The 15,632-nt window shown below is 39.9% G+C and overlaps 1 non-coding gene across 1 annotated transcript; it reads right to left on the bottom strand.

The window, feature by feature from the left end:
• Window positions 1-5,647: 5,647 nt before the first annotated feature.
• On the bottom strand, window positions 5,648-5,938 carry LOC148106941 (signal recognition particle RNA). The gene has a single exon (XR_015723511.1).
• Window positions 5,939-15,632: the final 9,694 nt, after the last annotated feature.

Genomic DNA, 15,632 nt, shown 5'->3' with positions numbered 1-15,632 from the left:
AACTACCAAATCATTCTGAACACTCATGAATTCAACCTGATATGTCAGAAAAGAATATCTGGAACTGTACAAGTAGAAAAGCGACCACTTTTTGCAAGGTAGGAAGTGCAGAGAAGTGAATCTGAGGGTAAATATCAGAAGATAAATGGAGGAGGGCGGGAGCCTCCATAAACCAGCTACCAGAGAGTGATATAGCCCCAGAGGGCAAAATCAGAGCCCTTAGAAATCTGCTCCAGTAAGAGATATCCCTGTCTGAAAGGTACTCAAGGGGATGAAATGGGCAGATTTCTAGGTGGGACAGTGTGGTCTCGGGATTCCCAGAGTCACAGAATTAAGGGGTTGCTTGAGCCAATAGAGTTCCCAAGAAAGGGAGCGGGGAAACTGGTTGTAGTCAGTGAACCCACAAGGGAGCTCTCAGCTCAGTTCACCATAAACTGTTAGCCAGGGCTGATAGGGCAAATACTCTCTGCTTAGGGACCCTGAGGAGGACTGGAATGCTGAGACCCTCTGCCTATCCCCCAGGAGAGGTGGAAGGAATGGGTGTGTGCATGACTGGGCAACAGCTGTCAAGGTGGCGGCCCTATAGAGGAGAGTGTGAGGTGACCCTCTGCCATCCCCTGGGAGGGGCCGAGTGGGTGAAGGCATGACCAGGCAAAAACTCTCAGAATAGGGTCCCTGTAAGGGACAGTACTGAGGGACCCTCTGTCATCCCCCAGGAGGAGTAAAGCGAGCTTGCACATGATCCAGTGACTACTCTCATGCCCTTTGTAAAGGGCAGTAACTCAGGGCCCACTGACTTCCCCTGGGAGGATTGCTGTGCCCTCTCACCACTGGAGTCTACAGAGTAGGGCACACACAGAAGTAAAGACTGTTTATCCTAGAGAGTTTGCCAAGGAAAGGGGATTGAGATCTTTCAGCTTTGGGGCTGGAGATCAGGGCATGGCCATTTTTATTTTGACCCCTTAAAGAGGTGAGGAAAGCCTTCAGGGAACAAAAGCCTCACAGATAACCAGCTTACACTGAGCCCAGCCCCCTGGCAAGGGGTGGTGCAACTCCAAGAAGGAAAACTCTCCCCCAAGAAGACCAACTGGAAGAACAGGTGCACAGCAAGTTTACAGACCCCTCAAGAATTTAACACTCCACCACTAGGGGAAAGGAGTATATAGAATTTGAGGCTTTTTCTCATGATTCCTTTATAGTTCAGTTTAAAGTTTTCCATTTCTTTCTTTTCTTTTTCCTCTTTTCACTAAGTTTTTTCTTTGTTTTATCATCTCTTTGCTTTTAAGTTTTATTTTTTAACTTTCATTTTTTACATTTATACTTTATAGATATATTCTTCATTTTTGGCTTCCTTTCTTTTTATTCAATCTTATTTTTGTATATATATACATTTAATTTTCTTTACAATTTTGGACTTAGTGTCTTTTAACACACAGACCAAAATACACTCAGGACCAAGTAGATCACCCTGTTTTGTCCACCCTGACAAATTACATTCTCTCTGCCCCCCCCCAATTTTTAAAATTTTTCTTTATTTTTTTTTTATTTTTTTAAATTTTGCTTCTCCTTTTCTTTTTTGGTTTCTGACTTCTTCAGATTTGTCTAGTGTGTATTTCGCTTAGATTGTGGTTGATATTTTTTATTCTGCTCGCTCATTCATCTATTCTTCTCTGGGGAAAATGACTGGAAAGAGGCATTCACAACAAAAGAAAGAACCAGAGGTAATACTTTCTGGAGCAGATATAATCGATAAGGATATAAATAAAATGTCAGACTTTGAGTTCCAGGACAGTGGAGGAGGAGGAGACCTGAAGTTCGTCTGGTCCCAGGGATTCAACTAGAGAGCTACCAAACCATTCTGAATACCTATGAACGCAACTGGAGAATGAAGAAAAGAGCAGCAGAAACTCTATAAACAGAAAAGTGACCACTTTCTGCAAGGAGGAGAAAAGATGGCGGAGGAGTAGGGGACCCCTTTCTCTGCTGGTCCCCTGAGTCGAGCTGGATATCTACCAGACAATCCTGAAAACCCACAGAATCAGCCTGAGACGCAGGAAGATACATCTGGATCTCTACAAACGGACATCTCCAGCGCTGAATAGTGAGGTATGAAGCAGGGAGCTGTGAATCTATGCACAGATATCAGAAGATAAACGGAAGGGGGAGGGAGCTGATGCACTCGGGTGCCAGGAAGCAGAGTCTACTTGCACTGAGGAGCAGGCCGGACTTGTGGACCAGCATCCGCTAGAGAGCAGACAGAGACTGTGAGTCTGGGAATGTGCATGCAACCAGACTGAAAACCGGAGCACTGGAGCGCACACTCCAACTAGACTGAAACTGAGAGCTCGGGAGCACACGTGCGACTAGACTGAAAACCGAAGCTCAAGAGCTCTCACTGGAACCGGACTGCTACCGGGAGCTCGGGAGGGCGTGCGTGACCACACTGAAAACAGGCACTCCGGAGCGCACGCAAACCACACTGAAACAGGGAGCTTGGGAGCTCATGTCAGAACCGGGGGTGGCTGGTGGTGTTAGAAGCACAAAGGAAGTGCTGGGCCTGGAAGTGAGGGCTGGGAGAGCGGCTGTGGGGAGCACAACCCAGGACGCTGCAGGGTTTTTGGCAGCACTGACAGAAACAGAGTTAAAGTGGCCAAGCGAGCTCAGTGGAGAGCGGACTGCAAACTCTCTGTTCTGAGACAGAGGCCAGTATATGGCCACTGCTGCTCTGACTCTGAGAACAGTCCCAGAAAACCACCAGGGAAAGCTGCCAGAGAACAAAAGCCCAGAAATACCAGCTCACATTGTGCCAATCCCCATCCCCCCTTGCAGGGGACAGGGTGACTCTACCCAAGCAGGATTGCCTGAGTATCAGCGAGGCAGGCCCCTCCCCCAGAAGGCAGGCTGAAAAATCAAGAAGCCCACATCCCTAAGGTCCCTATAAAAGAAGTAAACACTGCCTGGGTCCTGATCAATAACTTGGTCTCTGGGCATCCCCGCAACCTCTCCTCATCAGAATGACGAGGAGGAGAAATCCCCCCCCCAACAAAGAAAAGTTAATGAGTCTGTGGCCTATGCCACAGAACTGATGGATATGGATATAACCAAATTGTCAGAGATGGAGTTCCGAGTAACAATGGTCAAGATGATGTGTAGGCTTGAAAAAATATTAATGAAAATATTAATGAGAATATTGAATCTCTAACGGCGGAAATGAGAGTGAATCTGGCAGAAATTAAAAATGCTATGAATCAAATGCAATCTAAATGAGACGCTCTGAAGGTCGGGGTAATTGAGACAGAAGAACGAATTAGTGAATTGGAGGATGGGATGGTAGGAGAGAAAGCTAAAACAGAAACTTGGCTCAAAAAAATCCAATCTTAAGAATGTAGATTACAGGAGATTACTGACTCAATGAAACGTTTCAATGTCAGAATCATCAGCATCCCAGAGGGGGTGAAGAAGGAGAGGTTCTGAAAAGATATTTGAACAAATTGTAGCTGAGAACTTCCCTAATCTGGCAAAGGAAACAAGCATTCGTGTCCAAGAGGCAGAGAGGACCCTTCCCCAGGTTGATGAGAACAGACCTACACCAAGTAATGTCATAGTGAAATTCGTGAATATTAGATCCAAGGATACAGTATTGAAAGCAGCCAGGGGGAAGAAAATCCTTACATACAGAGGGAAAAATATCAGAATAACGTCAGACCTGTCGACAGAGACCTGGCAGGCTAGGAAAGTTTGGCAGGGTATTATCAAAGCTCTCTCTGAGAAGAACATGCAACCAAGGATCCTTTAGCCAGCAATGCTGTCATTCAGAATGGATAGAGAGATAAGGACCTTCTAGGATCAGCAGAAACTGAAGGAATTTGTAACCACCAAACCAGCCCTACATGAGATATTAAGGGGGGGGTTATAAAAGTAAAAAGGCCCCAAGAGTGATACAGAAGAGAAATTTACAATCTATAGAAACAAAGACTTCACAGGCAACATGACATCATTAAAATCATATCTCTCAATAATCACTCTCAATGTGAATGGCCTAAAAGTTCCCATAAAACCACATGGTTGCAGATTGGATAAAAAGAAATGACCCATCCATTTGCTGTCTACAAGAGAATCATCTGAACCTAAAGATAGATCCAGACTGAAAGTAAAGGGATGGAAAACCATTTTTCATGCCAAAGGACCTCAAAAGAAAGCTGGGGTAGCAATTCTTATATCAGACAGATTGGATTTTAAACAAAAGGCTCTAGTTAGAGATACAGAGGGACACTATATGATTCTTAAAGGATGTATCCAACAAGTGGATGTGACAATTATAAATATCTATGCCCCAACAGGGGAGCAGCTAGATACACAAGCCAACTCTTAACCAGAATAAACAGACATATAGATAATAATACATTAATCGTAGGGGACCTCAACACTCCACTCTCAGCAATAGACAGATCACCTAAGCAGAAAATCAACAAAGAAACAAGAGCATTCAATGACATACAGGACCACATGGACCTCATAGATATGTATAAAACACTACACCCCAGAACAACAGAATACTCATTCTTTTCTAATGCACATGGAACATTCTCCAGAATAGACCATATACTGGGTCACAGCAGGTCTCAACCAATACCAAAAGACTGAGATTATTCCCTGCATATTCTCAGACCACGATGCTTTGAAACTGGAACTAAAACAAAAGGAAAAATTTGGAAGAAACTCAAACACTTGGAAACTAAGAACCATCCTGCTCAAGATTCATTGGGTAAACCAAGAAATTAAAAATCAGTTTATACAATTTTTGGACACCAATGAAAATGAAAACACATCAGTCCAAAACCTATGGGACACTGCAAAGGTGGTCCTAAGGGGAAAACATAGCCATCCAAGCCTCACACAAAAGAATAGAAAAATCTAAAATGCAGTTTTTATATTCTCACCTCAAGAAGCTGAAGCTGAAACAGAAGAACAGGCCTATCCCACTCACAAGAAGGCGGGTGATCAAGATTAGAGCAAAGATCAATGAATTAGAAACCAGGAGCACAATAGAGCAGATCACCAGGACTAGAAGTTGGTTCTCCGAAGGAATAAATAAGAACGATAAGCCACTGGCCAGATGTATTCAAAAGAATAGAGAAAGGACCCCAATTAATAAAATTATGAATGAAAGGGGGTCACAACCAACACCAATGAAATAGGAAGGATTATTAGAAACTTTTATCAACAGATTTATGCCAATAAATTAAGCAATCTGGAAGAGATGGAGACCTTCCTGGAAACCTATAAACTACCAAGACTGAAACAGAAAGAAATTGATTATTTAAACAGACTGATGAAAAGATGGGTATTAAGGAGGGCATGTATTGCATGGTGCACTGGATGTTAGACGCAAGTAATGAATCATGGAACTTTACATCAGAATCTAGAGATGTACTGTATGGTGACTAACATAATATAATAAAAAAACATTATTATAAAAAATTATGAAGAGATTGAAGCAGTGATCAAAAACCTCCCCCAAAACAAGAGCCCAGGGCCTGACGGTTTCCCCGGGAATTCTACCAAACATTCAAAGAAGAAATAATACCTATTCTTCTGAAGCTGTTTCAAAAAATAGAAACAGAAAGAAAACTATGAAACTCATTCTATGAGGCCAGTATTACCTTGATTCCCAAACCAGGCAAAGACCCCATCAAAAAAGGAGAATTACAGATCAGCACAAGAGTTTTGACCTGCTTCATTTCCAACCTGGGCAGATTCACCCCTCCTTAGGCAACCTGGTCATCTCCGCTCCCTGGAGGTCATCATATTGATGCCGAAATTAGTGCAGACACCCGATTGGGAAAGCGAACTACAGCCCAGAACTCCTGGGCTCAAGCAATCCTCCTGCCTCAGCCTCCTGAGTAGCTGGGATGACAGGTGCGCCACCCTTCATGGAACATAAGAAGTAGGAAGATCAGTAGGAGAAGAAGGGGAAGAAGAAAGGGGGGGTAAACAGAAGGGGGAATTATCCATGAGAGACTATGGACTCTGGGAAACAAACTGAGGGCGTCAGAGGAGAGGGGATGGGGGAATGGGAAAGGCTGGTGATGCATATCAAGGAGGGCACATATTGCATGGTGCACTGGGTGTTATATGCAAGTAATGAATTATGGAACTTTACACCAAAAACTAGGGATATACTGGGGCGCCTGGGTGGCACAGTGGTTAAGCGTCTGCCTTCAGCTCAGGGTGTGATCCCGGCGTTGTGGGATCGAGCCCCACATCAGGCTCCTCTGCTATGAGCCTGCTTCTTCCTCTCTCACTCCCTCTGCCTGTGTTCCCTCTCTCGCTGGCTGTCTCTATCTCTGTCAAATAAATAAATAAAATCTTAAAAAAAAAACTAGGGATATACTTTATGGTGACCAACATAATAAAATAAAAAATGTTACTAAAAAAAGGAGAATTACAGACTGATATCCCTGATGAATATGGACAACAAAATTCTCAACAAGATCCTAGCTAATAGGATCCAAGAGTACATTAAAAGGATTATCCATCAGGACCAAGTGGGATTCATCCCTGGGATGTAAGGGTGGTTCAACTTTTGCAAATAGATCACTGTGATAGATCATATCAACAAGAAAAGACTCAGGAACCATATGATCTTCTCAATTGATGCAGAAAAAGCATTTGACAAAATACAGCATCCTTTCCTGATTAAAACCCTTCAGAGTGTAGGGATAGAGGGTACATTTCTCAATTTCGTAAAAACCATCTATGAAAAGCCTACAGTGAATATCATTTTCAATGGGAAAAAGCTGAAAGCCTTTCCCTAAAGATCAGGAACACAACAAGGATGCCCAGTCTTGCCATTATTATTCATCATAGTACTAGAAGTTCTTGCAACAGCAATCAGACAACAAAAAGGGATAAAAGGTATCCAAATTGGCAAAGAAGAAGTCAAACTCTCTCTCTTCCAAGATGACATAGAAAACGCAAAAGACTCCACTCCCAAACTACTAGAACATATGGAGTAATTCGGTAAGGTGACGGGATACAAAATCAATGCTCACAAATCAGTTGCATTTCTATACATGAACAATGAGACTGAAGAAAGAAAAATTAGGGAATCCAGTCTATTTATCATAGCACCAAAAATCATGTTATCTTGGAATTAACTTAGCCAGAGATGTAAAGGATCTATATTCTAGAAACTACAAATCACTCTTGAAAGACTATGAAGAAGGCACAAAAAGGTGGAAAAATTTTCCATGCTCATGGATTGGAGGAATTAACATAGTTAAAATGTCTCTGCTTCCCAGAGCAATCTACATTTTAAATGCCATCGTGATCAAAATACCAATGACATTTTTTAAAGAACTGGAACAAACAGCCATGAAATTTGTATGGAACCAGAAAAGGCCCCGAATAGCCAAGGAATTGTTGAAAAGGAAAAACAAAGCTGGGGCACCACATAGCCGGATTTAATGCTGTACTACAAAGCTGTGATGACAAAGACAGCATGGTACTAGCACAAAAACAGACACATATCAATGGAACAGAAGAGAGAACCCAAAAATGGACCCTCGGCTCTTTGGGCAACTTATCACTGACAAAGCAGGAAAAAACATCTGGTGGAAAAAAGACAGTCTCTTCAATAAATGGTGCTGGAAAATTGCACACCTACAAGCAAAAGAATGAAACTTGACCACTCTCTCACACCACACACAAAGATAAACTCCAAATGGTTGAAAGACCTCAATGTGAGACAGGAATCCATCAAAATCATAGAGGAGAACATAGGCTGCAGCCTCTTTGACATCGGCCACAGCAACTTTTTTCATGACACATCTCCAAAGGCAAGAGAAACAAAAGATAAAATGAACTTGTGGGACTTCATCAAGATCAAAAGCTTCTGCAGAGCCAAGGAAACAGTCAAAAAAACTAAGAGGCAGCCCATGGAATGGGAGAATATATTTGCAAATGACACTACAGATAAAAGACTGGTATCCAAGATCTACAAAGAGCTTCTCAAACTCAATACACAAGAAACAAACAAAGAAATCATAAAATGGGCAGAAGATAGGAACAGACACTTTTCCAATGATGACATACAAATGGCTAACAGACACATGAAAAAATGTTCAAAATCATTAGCCATCAGTGAAATTCAAATCAAAACCACACTGAGATACCACCTTAAGCCAGTTAGAATGACAAAAATTGACAAGGCAGGAAACAACAAGTGTTGGAGAGGATGTGGAGAAAGGGGATCCCTTCTACATTGTTGGTGGGAATGCAAGTTGGTACAGCCACTCTGGAAAACAGTGTGGGGGTCCCTTAAAAAGTTAAAAATTAAGCTACGTTATGATCCAGCCATGGCACTACTGGGTATTTACCCCAAAGATACAGACGTAGTGAAGAGAAGGGCCATATTCACCCCCATGTTCATAGCAGCATTTTCCACAATATATAAATCGTGGAAGGAGCCGAGATGTCCTTCAACAGAGGACTGGATTAAGAAGATTTGGTCCATAGATACCATGGAATATTACTCAGCCATCAAAAAGAACAATTTTTCTAGATTTGCAGCAACATGGATGGGACTGTAGGAGACAATGCTAAGTGAAATAAGTCAAGCAGAGAAAGACAATTATCATATGGTTTCACTCATTTATGGAACATAAGAAGTAGGAAGATCGGTAGGAGAAGAAAGGGAAGGGGGGGGTAAACAGAAGGGGGAATGAACCACGAGAGACTATGGACTCTGGGAAACCAACTGCGGGCTTCAGAGGGGAGAGGGTGGGGGAATGGCATAGGCTTCTGATGGGTACTAAGGAGGGCACGTATTGCATGGATCACTTGGTGTTATGCGCAAGCAATGAATCATTGAACTTTACATCAAAAACTAGGGATGTACTGTATGGTGGTTAACATCATATAATAAAAAATTACTAAAATAAAGAACTTCTCTAGCTCGATACACAAGAAACAAACAAAGAAATCATAAAATGGGCAGAAGATAGGAACAGACACTTTTCCAATGAAGACATACAAATGGCTAACAGACACATGAAAAAATGTTCAAAATCACTTGCCATCAGTGAAATTCAAATCAAAACCACATTGAGATACCACCATACACTAGTTAGAATGGCAAAAATTGACCAGGCAGGAAACAGCAAATGTTGGAGAGGATGTGGAGAAAGGGGATCCCTCTTACACTGTTGGTAGGAATGCAGTTGGTACAGCCACTTTGGAAAACAGTGTGGAAGTCCCTTAAAAAGTTCAAAATTGAGCTACCCTATGATCCAGCAATTGTACTACTGGGTATTTACCCCAAAGATACAGATGTAGTGAAGAGAAGGACCATATGCACCCCAATGTTCATAGCAGAATTGTCCACAATAGCTGAATTGTGGAAAGAGCCAAGATGCCCTTCAACAGACGAATGGATTAAAACGATGTGGTCCATATATACAATGGAATATTACTCAGCCATCAAAAAGAACGATTTCTCAAGATTTTCAGCAACATGGAAGGGACTGTAGGAGATAAATACGTGAAATAAGTCAAGATAGAAAGACAATTATCATATCTTTTCAGTCATTTATGGAGCATAAGAAATAGAAAGATCGGTAGGAGAAGGAAGGGAAGAATGAAGGGACGTAAACAGAAGGGGGAATGAACTATGAAAGACTGTGGACTCTGGGAGACTAACTGGGGGCTTCAGGGTGGATGAGGTTGGGGGATTGTTTTAGGCAAGTGCTAGGTATTAAGGAGGGAATGAATTGCATGGTGCACTGGGTTTTATGTGCAAATAATGAATCATGGAACCTTAGATCAAAAACTAAGGATATACTGTATCATTACTAACATATGAAATAAAAGTTATTATTAAAAGAAATAAAAAAAATAAAGGCACAGGAAACAAAAGCAAAAATGAACTTTTGGGACTTCATCAAGATAAAGATTCTCCACAACAAAGAAACATTCAACAAAAGTAAGAGGCAATCCATGGAATATGAGAAGGTATTGGCAAATCGCATTTCAGATAAAGGGCTGGTATCCAAGATCTATAAGGAACTTATCAAACTCAACACCCAAAGAACAAATAATCTAGTCAAGAAATGAGCAGAAGACATGAACAGACACTTCTCCAAAGAAGAAACACAAATGACTAATAGATATATGAAAAATTGTTCAAGATCACCAGCAATTAAGGAAATACAAATCAAAATCACAGTGAGATACAGCCTTACACCCATTGAAATGTCCAAAATTAACAAGACAGGAAACAAGTGTTGGCAAGGATGTGGAGAAAGGGGAACGCTCTTACACTGTTGGTCAGAATACAACCTGGTACAACCATTCTGGAAAACAGTATGGAGATTCCTCAAGATGTTAAAAATAGACCTACCTTACCACCCAGTGATTACACTACTAAGTATTTACCCCAAAGATACAGTTGTAGTGAAATGAAGGGGCACTTGCACCCCAATATTCACACCAGAATTGTCCACAATAGTCACACTGTGGAAGGATCCAAAATGCCCTTCAACAGATGAATGGGTCAAGAAGATGTATTACATATACACAGTGGAATATTACTCAGCCATCAATTCATCAAGGATGCATCCCCACCATTTGCATCGACCTTGATAGAACTGGTGGGGATTATGCTAAGTGAAATAAGTCAAACAGAAAAAGACAATTATCTTATGGTTTCACTCATATGTGGAACATAAGGAATAGATTGGAGGACCACAGGGGAAGGGAGCGCAAACCAATTGGGAAGAAATCAGAGAGGGAGACAAACCACGAGAGACTCTGGACTCTGGGAGACACACTAAAGTTTACAGCAGGGAGGGGGTTGGGGGGATGAGGTAACTGGGTGATGGCTATTAAGGAGGGCATGACTTGTGAGGAGCACTGGCTGTTACATGTGATTAATGAATCATTGAACAGTACATCAAAAACTTACGATGTACTATATGCTTGCCAACTGAACATAATAATAAAAAAGAAACTTAACATCAAAAAAAAAATCAAAACCCATCAATATGCTCTCTGCAAGAGACTCACTTCAGACATAAAGGCAGCTCAAGACTGAAAGTGAGGGTGTGGAAAATCATTGACCATACTAATGAACCTCAAAAGAAAGCTGGGGTAGGAATCCTCATATTAAACAAATTAGATTTACAAACTGAGGGCTTCAGAGGGGAGGAGGGCTGGGGATTGGGATAGGCCAGTGATGGGTATTAAGGAGGGCACATATTGCATGGTGCACTGAGTGTTATATGCAAATAATGAATCATGGAACATTACATCAAAAACTAAGGATATACTGTATGGTGACTAACATAACATAATAAAAAATATAAAAAAAAAGAAGAGACGTATGAAAAAATAAACAAATAATAAATAAAAATTAAAAAAAATAAACCAAAGACTGTAGTAAGAGATGAAGACAGACACCATATCTTACTTAAAGGTATCTACTCAACAAGAAGATCTAACGATTACAAATATATACACTCCTAATTTGGGAGCTGCCAATTATATCCACCAATTAATAACCAAATTAAAGAAATACATAGATAATAATGCAGCAATAGTAGGGGAGTTAAACACCCCACTCATAGCAACATGCAGGTCAACTAAGCAGAAGATCGACAAGGAGAAGAGGGCTTTGAATGACACACTGGACAAGATGGACGTCAGAGATATATACAGAACATTCCATCCTAAAACAACAGAATACACATTCTTGTTGAGTGCACATGAAACTTTCTCCAGAATAAATCGCATACTGACTCAAAAAATCAGGTCTCAACAGACATCAAATGATTGGGATTATTCCCTACATATTTCAGACCAAATGCTTTGAAATTTGACCTGAATCACAAGAGGAAAAAAAACCACATAGAACAGTCTGGAACTGCTTACACTGAGCCTGGCACCCTAAGCAAAGACATCTGAAAATCAGCGCAATGGACCCTTCCTCCAGACAACCAATATTAACATCTGGCTAATATCAGGTTTACCAATCATACAGAAATACAAAACTCCAGTGCTAGGGAAAAATAGTGTATAGAAAACATGGTTATTTTCTCATGGTTCTTCAGTCTTTCAGTTTAATTTTCTATTTCCTTTTCCACTAAGTTTTTATTTTATCAACTTTTTTTTAAAGTCTTTTTTAATTTTCATTTTTACATATATATATATATACATATTTTACATTTATATATATTGTATACATTTATATATATACATATATACATGTTGATATATACAAATTACATATATATATTTTACATTTTATATATACATATATACAAATATATATATTTACATTTATATATTTTTTTAATTTTATCAACCCTTTCTTAAGTCTTTTTTTAATTTTCATTTTTACATTTATATATACATTTTACATTTTTATATATTGTATACATTTATATATACATATATACATTTATATATATAATACAAATTACATTTATATATACACACATTATACATTTATATAAATACACATTTTACATTTATATATGTATATATACAAATATATATATTTACATTTATATATATTATATACATTTATATATATTATATATTTCATTTTTGCTTTCCTTTCATTGTATTCAATTTTATTTTTGTATAAGTTTTTATTTATTTACAATTTTGGGATCTAGTCACTTCTAACAAACAGACCAAAATATGTTCAGGATCTAGTTTATTGTTCTGTTCTGTTCACCTGTTTGATTTTATTCTTTCTTTTTTCCTTCTTTTTTTTTCTGTTATGGTCTCTGATCTCTTCTGATTTGTTTAGTGTATATTTTTTCTGTTGTTCTTGCTATATTTATATTTTGTTCTCTCATCTATTCTTCTCAGGACCTAATGACAATAAGGAAGAACACACCCTGAAAAAAGAGAAAAAGAGGCAGTACTCACTGCCAAATTTAATCAATAAGGATTTAAGTGAGATGTCAGAACTAGAATTCAAAACAATGATCATAAAGATAAGTGCTAAGGGCACCTGGGTGGCTCAGTCTGTTAAATGTCTTCCTTCAGCTCAGGTCACGATCCTGGAGTCCTAGGATTGAGCCCCACATTCTCCCTCTCCCTCTGCTGCTCCCCCTGCTTGTGCTGTTGCTCTTGCACTCTCTCAAATAAATCAATAAAAATATTTTTTAATGATTTTTTATTTTTTATGTTAGTCACCATACAGTACATCCCCGGTTTCTGATGTAAGGCTCGATGATTCATTAGTTGCATATAACACCCAGAAAACCATGCAATACATGCCCTCCTTACTACCCATCACCGGTCTATCCCATTCCCCCACCCCCCTCCCCTCTGAGGCGCTCAGTTTGTTTCTCATAGTCCATAGTCTCTCATGTTTCATTCCCCCTTCTGATTACCCCCCCTTTCTTTATCCCTTTCTTCCCCTACTGATCATCCTAGTTCTTATGTTCCATAGACGAGAGAAATCATATGATAGTTGTCTTTCTCTGCTTGACTTATTTCACTTAGCATTATCTCCTCCATTCTGTCCATGTTGCAGCAAATGTTGAGAACTCGTTCTTTCTGATGGCTGAGTAATATTCCATTGTATATATGGACCACAACTTCTTAATCCAGTCATCTGTTGAAGGGCATCTCGGCTCCTTCCACGATTTAGCTATTGTGCACAATGCTGCTATGAACATTGGGGTGCATATGGCCCTTCTCTTCACTACGCCTGTATCTTTGGGGTAAACACCCAGTAGTGCAATGGCTGGGTCACAGGGTAGCTCAATTTTTAACTTTTTAAGGGACTTCCACACTGTTTCCCAGAGTGGCTGGACCAACTTGCATTCCCACCAACAATGTAGAAGGGATCCCCTTTCTCCACATCCTCTCCAGCAATTGTTGTTTCTTGCCTTGCCTATTTTTGCCATTCTAACTGGCATAAGGTGCTATCTCAGTGTGGTTTTGATTTGAATTTCCCTGATGGCTAATGATTTTGAACATTTTTTCATGTGTCTGTTAGCCATTTCTATGTCTTCATTGGAAAAGTGTCTGTTCATATCTTCAGCCCATTTTTTGATTTGTGTATTTGTTTCTCGTGTATTGAGTTTGAGAAGTTCTTTGTAGATCTTGGATACCAGTCTTTTATCTGTAGTGTCATTTGCAAATATATTCTCCCATTCCGTGGGCTGTCTTTTAGTTTTTTTGACTGTTTCCTTGGCTGTGCAGAAGCTTTTAATCTTGACGAAGTCCCATAAGTTCATTTTTTCTTTTGTTTCTCTTGCCTTTGGGGATGTGTCATGAAAAAGGTTGCTTTGGCCGATGTCATAGAGGTTGCTGTCTATGTTCTCCTCTAGAATTTTGATGGATTCCTGTCTCACATCGAGGTCTTTCATCCATTTGGAGTTTATTTTTGTGTGTGGTGTGAGAGAGTGGTCAAGTTTCATTCTTTTGCATGTAGCTGTCCAATTTTCCCAGCACCATTTATTGAAGAGACTGTCTTTTTCCCACCGGATGTTTTTTCCTGCTTCATCAAATATTAGTTGCCCAAAGAGCCGAGGGTCCATTTCTGGGCTCTCTATTCTGTTCCATTGGTCTATGTGTCTGTTTTTGTGCCAGTACCATGCTGTCTTTGTGATGACAGCTTTGTAGTACAGCTCAAAATCTGGCATTGTGTTGCCCCCAGCTTTGTTTTTCCTTTTCAGCAGTTCCTTGGAGATTCGGGGCCTTTTCTGTTTCCATACAAATTTAAGGACAATTTGTTCCAGTTCTTTGAAAAGTGTCCTCGGTATTTTGATCGGGATAGCATTGAAAGTGTAGATTGCTCTGGGTAGCATGAACATTTTAACTATGTTAATTCTTCCGATCCATGAGCATGGAATATTTTCCATCTTTTTGTGTCTTCCTCAATGTCTTTCAAGAGTGATTTATAGTTTCTAGAATATAGGTCATTTGCGCCTCAGTTAAGTTAATTAAAAGGTAACATATGGTTTTTGGTGCTATTGTAAATGGGATGGATTCCCTAATTTCTCTTTCTTCGTTCTCGTTATTCGTGTACAGAAATGCAACTGATATCTGAGCATTGATTTTGTATCCCGCCACATTACTGAATTGCTCTATAACTTCTAATAGTTTGGGAGTGGCTTCTTTTGGGTTTTCCATATAGAGTATCATGTCATCTGCGAAGAGAGACATTTTGACTTCTTCCTTGCCAATTTGGATAACTTTGATCCCTTTTTGTCGTCTGATTGCTGTTGCAAGGACTTCTAGTACTATGTTGAATAATAGTGGCTAGAGTGGGCATCCTTGTCAAGTTCCTGATCTTAAGGGAAAGGCTTCCAGCTTTTCCCCATTGAGAATAATATTTGCAGTAGGCTTTTCATAGATGGCTTTTATGAGATTGAGATATGTACCCTCTATTCCTACAATCTGAAGGGTTTTAATCAGGAAAGGATGCTGTATTTTGTCAAATGCTTTTTCAGCATCAATTGAGAGGATCATATGGTTCCTGAGTCTTTTCTTGTTGATATGATGTATCACGCTGATTGATTTGCAAATATGGAACCACGCTTGCATCCCAGGTATGAATCCCACTTGATCGTGATGGATAATCCTTTTAATGTACTGTTGGATTC

This window comes from Ursus americanus, chromosome X (genome assembly GCF_024610735.1).
Source record: "Ursus americanus isolate L20-20 chromosome X, mUrsAme1.1.p, whole genome shotgun sequence".
Taxonomy (NCBI): Eukaryota; Metazoa; Chordata; class Mammalia; order Carnivora; family Ursidae; genus Ursus; species Ursus americanus.
Note: the sequence above shows the minus strand (reverse complement) of the source record. Positions and strands in the feature narration are given on the sequence as shown.